We start from the raw sequence: 7,058 nt of genomic DNA on the forward strand, positions 1-7,058 counted from the left end.
ACATGGTATTTAAAACTTTGTTAAGTTAATCCATTTTTATTCTTATTAGTTGATTAACATATTGATTTTTAACATGGTATTTAAAACTTTGTTAAGTTAATCAATGTTTTTTCCAATAAAAATAGCGAGATACTTTCTAGGATGTTATAATGTAATGTTAAATAAAGTTATATTAAAAAATAATAATAAAATATTTGTATTAAAAAAAATAAAAAAAATAATTTTAAAATAAAGAAAATATGTTGCTTAAGTAAATTTAATTTTATCTTTTTGAGTTAAAATTAGAAATAAAAAAATTGTTTTATCTAATTGAATTTTGATTTAATAGATATAATACATATATTTTTCATATAGAATATATAGATTTATATTTATAAAAAATAAAAATAAAACATATGTATATATGATAAAAATAAATAAATAATTATATATATATATGTACGATAACATTTAACAAATTAATAAGAATAAATCTATCTTTAATCTTAATACTTAAAAGATCAAATTTATTATGATGCAATTTTGTTATCATTTTATGTAAGAGATGTCACACCTATATTCACATACATAAAAAAAAATTACTGTATACTTTATTTAACACCTTTGCTATATATATCATATGCTATTCCAACCTGTATGTAAGCACATATGTTAATTGACACCATACGCATGCCACGTATGTACAACTGTTAACCTATATTCTATTCCCATTGCAACCCGAGATTATATGAGCTACGTGACTTTGCAATGCCAGGTCATACTGGTTTATGTACGTGTTGACTTTATGTGATAGCCAACTCTCGTTCTACCAGCTCTCAGTGATTATTAATGAGGCTCGGGTTTCGGCGGTCCTGCCGCAGGCCTTGCAGGTGCCATCTCATTCCTGCTTTAAAGACTTCAGTCCTTTCTGAGATAGGTGGCAAGGTTTGGCTCTTTTGGCCATGTGACACCTCGGTCACAGAGATCTCGGACTCTACGCTTGGGGTTCCCGCCCTGCATAGACGGTCAGGATCTCACCGCAGAATCAAACGGCTGCAAAACACTCAAGGGTTTAGGTCTTTACAAAACCTCAACCGATCACTCTCGGGGTTTATTCACTTGCTCGGCCTTTCCGGCTCCGTCTCGGCGTTCATCCTCCGGTTCCACTCTACCAGTGCTATTTTCTTCACCTGCAATTTCTCGGCAAGCTGCGATGTGACCAAAACCAATCCTACACAGGTATCTGAACCTCGACTCTTAAATCTACTGCACATTTTTACAGGGATGATTGTCTGTAATGTTTTCTAAAGATTGTTTCCTCTTTGCTCACAGGGCACGCCCTCCTGGTGGAGCCAAGGCACCCATACCTGGAGGTTCCACCCTCTCGACGGCCGCAGGTATGTCTTCAGCTCTCCTTTGTTTTGCTTCTGCTTGCGAGAGCTCACGGCCATCGATTTGAGTGGTTTATTACAATTGTGCAGCCGCTGTTCGAATGAGGGTTTCCCTGCATTGCTTGACGAGGTATTCTCCATAGAGAACCCTCACCATTTGAGTTTAGGTCTTCTTTCGTGTTCTGGTCAAGTCCATGACCTGTTTTATGGAGGTGTTCACCACGGTGGAGTTCTTCCTGAGTTCTGTTGTATGTATTAAGGAAATTTTTTTTTTGAATGCATCCCCTTGCGGCGTGCTCAAATTCTTGGTTTACCATGTCTGTTCTCGGACATGTAACTCAGATCTACACACAGACCTGGTTAAGGGTTCGGGTTCTATTTTTGAGATTCTCCGTTAAATAATGTATGAACAGTTCTATGCTTCAAGGGTTTTCGCCATTCGGGTATTGTTCTTTTGTGCTTTATATATATATATATATATATATATGGAACCCTTGTAATTTATGTATGAAATACGATTTAGTCTGAGCCCTCAGGGCCGTTTACGTTTTTGCATCATCATATATGAATTAAATCTGTGTTCAACTGTGTTAGAATAGTGCATGGAGTTCATGTTTCTGTTACTGGTTTCACTCGCTTTTACGACGGCAACCTTATGGATTATCCCAGGTTGTGATGGTTGCTTCGTTCTGCATTCCTATGCGACTGTTGTTTATTAAGTCTGTTCGGTATTTGTACAGTATGCATTTGAAGGGTTAACCGAAACGATATTATAATTTTTCCCTTTCGCTATGGAAATGTCGCACTATATATATATGCTTGAGGTTTTCATTGCAAATGCATACACAGATTATCTTGTAGATGTAAGCATACCTCTTATCGAAGTTGCATGCACCGGATTTTGTATACTTATAACTGTATAACTCCTTTCGATTTGCATGCACAGGATTTTGTATATATGAATATATTCCCCTTTTCGATTTACATGCATAGGGTTTTGTATACATGAATATATTCCTCTTTCGATTTATCGCTCCAAAGAGCTGGGTTCTTGTTACCATGTCCGCTAACACTGTATTTTTGAGAACACGGGTTGATGAAATATATTAATATTCTCATTTTCTGTTTGCACAGTTATCAAATTAACGCTGTTTGTCTGGGGTAACCTTTCTGTGTATTTTCATATCGTCAGTCATTTGTATTAAACAACTGAGGGTTTATTTATTCTTCCGTCGACAGGGTAGCATCTGACTATCGTCAGTGCTCTTCTACCCAGACTCAGAGGTTCTAACCTCACTCCTGTCGACACATTCAGGTATCTACTTGATTATTTATCAAGATATTTAATACTATTTATTCCACTGTTAGTTTATTCACTGTTAAACAGTGACTCGGTCTTATGGACGAGGTTATATTCTGACTATCATTCAATAACCAGTTCTCGATTAACCTCCCCTGGTTCCTATAACCAGTCTTTAACTACATCCATCTATGTAGCTTTATCTACAGTACGACTAGTTCAGACTATGTCTATTGATTGACCATCTATCCTTTAACTTAACCAAATCTGTACAGTTATATTATTATTATGACAGAACTAGGAAAAAGAACTTGTTTCCTGTTTGACTACTGTACATTCACTGTATTTTTCATATTCAAACAGAGACTCTGCAGTTTGAAACCGTACCTGGTTCACCAGTATCAGGAATGGTTTCTCAAGCAAGTCACCTGTGCTTGTTTCTGCTCTTCCACCCAGCCACAAGATCCATCCCTCAGACAGAATTCTCCCCCCGAGCCATCTTGCAGACCTCAAGTCCTCAACAAGATTTGTGCACTCTGTGCCTGGTTATCTGGTCCTAACCAGACTTAACCTCTGTTTTCTTTTCCTTTTCTTGGAAAAAGGGTTTTTCCTTCTGTCTGTCCCCACAGCACAGAACTTCCTCCCCACAGCCAGGACTTTTCCTCCTCTGGGAGGGTAGTTTCCATCAGTTATTATAACTGAACTCTTTCTTTTCAATCCACCTCTTAGAGGCTGCCAGCATTTCAAGAAAATATTTAAATTACTTTCATCAAAAATAGTTTGTCACAGTTTTGTTTTTAAACATAAACAACAACTGTATTAATGTCTTTTACCACAGTAAATTTTTATATTTACATAAACTGGGGTCATTACATCTCCCCCTCCTGTGATTGGACATCGTCCCGATGTCTGTCTTCCTTAAACAAATTCGGGTAAGCTTCTCTAAGGAGTTCCTCATCCTCCCAAGTGGCCTCTTCAGGCCCGTAGTGCTGCCATTGCACCTTAGCTTGGAAAATAACCCGTTTCCGCAGCCGCACTTCTCTCCGGTCGAGAATGGTCAGTGGTTCGACCAGAACCTCGCCTTCCGGCTCGACCTGCAATCAGCAACAGATTTAGTTATTTTCTTGTTTAGGAACAAAGCTTATCTAGAATGACCAGATTAATTCTTACCCGAACATTCTGCCATTGAATCACATGTTTAGGATCGTAGACGTATTGTTTTAATACGGAAATGTGAAAAACATTGTGGATCCTAATATGGCTTGGTAGGGCGAGTTGATAGGCTACCGGCCCCACCCTTGCCAAGATTTGGAAAGGTCCAAAATAGCGAGGTGCAAGTTTGGCACACCCGCTCCACTGCAAAGTACTCCTTCTGGGTTGAATTCTAACAAACACATGGTCCCCAACCTGAAATTCTTTGAACCTTCTCTTTCGATCAGCAAAACTTTTCTGTCTGTCCTGAGCGGCTTTTAAGTTGGTACGCACTTTTTTTACCGTGTCTTCCATTTCCTTGAGCATTTCAGGACCAATTCGTAACCTATCCTCAGGTCCACTCCAACTTGAGGGTGTGCGGCACTTCCGCCCATACAGCACCTCAAAAGGACTCAGCTGTGTTGAGGAATGATACCCATTGTTATATGCAAACTCGACCAGGTGGAGGTATTCCTCCCATTGAGTTGGTTTCATCATAACACATGCTCTCAGCATGTCCTCCACTACCTGATTTACTCGTTCCGTCTGGCCATCGGTCTGGGGATGATAAGCTGTACTAAAGTTCAGCTGTGTTCCCAGTTCAGCAAACAATGTCCTCCAAAAGGTTGAGGTGAACTTAACATCACGATCTGAGATAATTACCTTCGGGAGTCCATGCAGTTTGAACACATTTTGCATGAAAATATGAGCAATTTGCACAGCCTTATACGTTGATTGCACAGGTATGAAGTGTGCTGCCTTACTTAACTTATCCACTACCACCATAATGGAATCATTATTTTTCTTCGTGCGAGGCAATCCGGTTATAAAGTCCATGGAAATAGTCTCCCATTTCCATTCCGGAATGGGTAAGGGTTGTAACAGCCCTGCTGGATGCAAATGCTCCGCTTTAATCTGTTGACATTCCAGACATTGCGCTAGATACTCGGCTACCTCCTTTTTCATTTTTGGCCAGTAATATTCCTTTCGAAGAGCGGTAACCATTTTCTGGTACCCTGGATGCCCGGTGTAATGGCTGGTATGGAACTCATCCAGAATCAGTCTTCTAAGGCTATCTTCATTGGGTACATACAGCTTTTTATTAAAATACAGCATTCCGGCATCGTCCAGCGCATACCCTTGTTGTATTTCCTTATCAGAAAGTTGTTGTACTTGCTGTTTAATTTGCTGGTAAACAACATCTTGATCAGCCGCTGTTTTTATCCTTTCCAGTAGGGTACTTTGCCATTTACTAACCGAAATCTTGCACACGCATTGTACCTTTCGACTCAATGCATCAGCTACTCGGTTCTCCTTCCCCTTTAAATGTTTAATTTCAAAATCAAACCCGCTTAAAAAGTCAGCCCAACGAGCTTGTCTCGCATTCAAAGTGGGTTGGCTGAAATAGTTTGTTAAGCTGTGGTGGTCCGTTAGCAGCAAAAATTTTCTCCCCAAAAGGTAGTGTCGCCACATTTTCAGTGCATGAATAACGGCTGCCAGCTCCAAGTCGTAAGCAGAATATTTCTGCTCATGTTCCTTCAGTTTCCTTGATTCGTATGCAATTACTCTTCCCTCTTGCATCAGCACTCCTCCCACACCTTCTTTACTTGCATCAGTACAGACCACGTAATCCTTATTAGGATCAGCTATACTTAATATGGGCGCGGTGGTGAGTAAGTGCTTGAGCTGTTCAAAGCTCTGCTGACATTCTGAGGTCCACTTAAATACCTTTCCCTTCTTTTGTAAGGAGGTGATAGGGTATGCTACCCTTGAAAAGCCTTCCACAAATCTTCTGTAATAACCTGCTAGCCCCATAAAGGACCTAATATCTGCCACGTCCTTTGGTATGGGCCACTCCATTATAGTTCTGATTTTCTCAGGGTCAACTGCAATTCCTTCCTTTGTGATTACATGGCCTAAGTATTGTATTTCCTCCTTAAAGAAATCACACTTACTAAACTTTGCATATAATTGATGTTCTCGCAAAGTTTGCAACACCAATCTGAGGTGTTCTTCATGCTCCTTCCTTGATCGGGAGTAAATCAGAATGTCATCTATGAATATCAACACAAATTTATCTAAGAACCTGTGAAACACACTGTTCATCAAACACATGAAGGTAGCAGGTGCATTGGTCAGACCAAAAGGTAACACCACGAATTCATAATGGCCATACCGCGTTCTGAAAGCTGTCTTAGCGATATCCTCTTCTTTGATTCTGATCTGATGGTAACCAGATCGCAGATCGATCTTAGAGAATACTGTTGCCCCCTTCACCTGGTCAAAAAGTTCATCTATCCTAGGCAAAGGATATTTATTTTTAATCGTGAGCTTATTCAGCTGACGATAATCAATGCACATCCGAAAGGTTCCGTCTTTCTTTTTGACAAATAACACTGGGGCTCCCCAGGGTGATACACTGGGACGGATGTAATTTTTATCTAGCAGCTCCTGCAGTTGCATTTTTAATTCTGTTAGTTCTGGTACACTCATTCGGTATGGTGCCCGTGACACGGGTGCTGCCCCTGGAATCAATTCAATAGTGAAGTCCACATCTCTTTTAGGTGGCAGTCCTGGTACTTCCTCAGGAAAAACATCCGCAAAATCTTGTACCACCGGAATGTTACCCAGCGTAACAGTCTTTTCTTTCTGATTTGCGTATCCCACCTGAATCGCGTAAATTTGACATTTCTTTCTGATGCATTTAGCTAACTGAGAGGCTGTAATGGGTCGAATCTGCACAGGATGCTTAATTCCTTGTAATTCCTGCTGCTCTCCACGGTCATCCTTATAATAAATGGTTTTTGTCTTGCAATTCACTAAGGACCAGTGTTTCTCCAGCCAATCCATCCCAATCAGGATGTCATATGAACCCAAAGGTAGTATGTTCAAGTCTGCCACTATTGGCTGCCCTGCTATGGTTAGAGAGCAGTTATTTATCTTGGCCAAGACCCGTCTCTTGGCTCCTGTAGCCAACTGTACCAACCATGGATTTCTGAATTTTTCAGATTGTAACTTACACTGTTCTACTATCTTTGGGCTAACATAACTTAAAGTAGCTCCTGGATCTATAAGAACAGCTATAGAAAGGTTCGAAATTTTACCTTCAAATTCAACCATAGTCGGCTGGTATTCCGCTTGGCGGTCTTCCAAAGCTGCATTAATTCTGGGTACATTACGTGCCACGTCCCCAACGG

The 7,058-nt window shown here is 40.0% G+C and overlaps 1 long non-coding RNA gene across 1 annotated transcript; it reads left to right on the forward strand.

Moving 5' to 3' along the window:
- The first annotated feature begins 864 nt into the window (after positions 1–864).
- Positions 865–1,625, forward strand: LOC149204351 (uncharacterized). Its single transcript, XR_016251765.1, has 3 exons — positions 865–1,218; positions 1,312–1,376; positions 1,461–1,625. It is a non-coding gene; the product is annotated as an uncharacterized LOC149204351 (long non-coding RNA).
- The last annotated feature ends 5,433 nt before the right edge of the window (positions 1,626–7,058 follow it).

The sequence above is a fragment of the Pinus tabuliformis genome, chromosome 1_2 (assembly GCF_031772625.1).
Source record: "Pinus tabuliformis cultivar Carrire ecotype Pingquan chromosome 1_2, CPIR1, whole genome shotgun sequence".
Lineage (NCBI taxonomy): Eukaryota > Viridiplantae > Streptophyta > Pinopsida > Pinales > Pinaceae > Pinus > Pinus tabuliformis.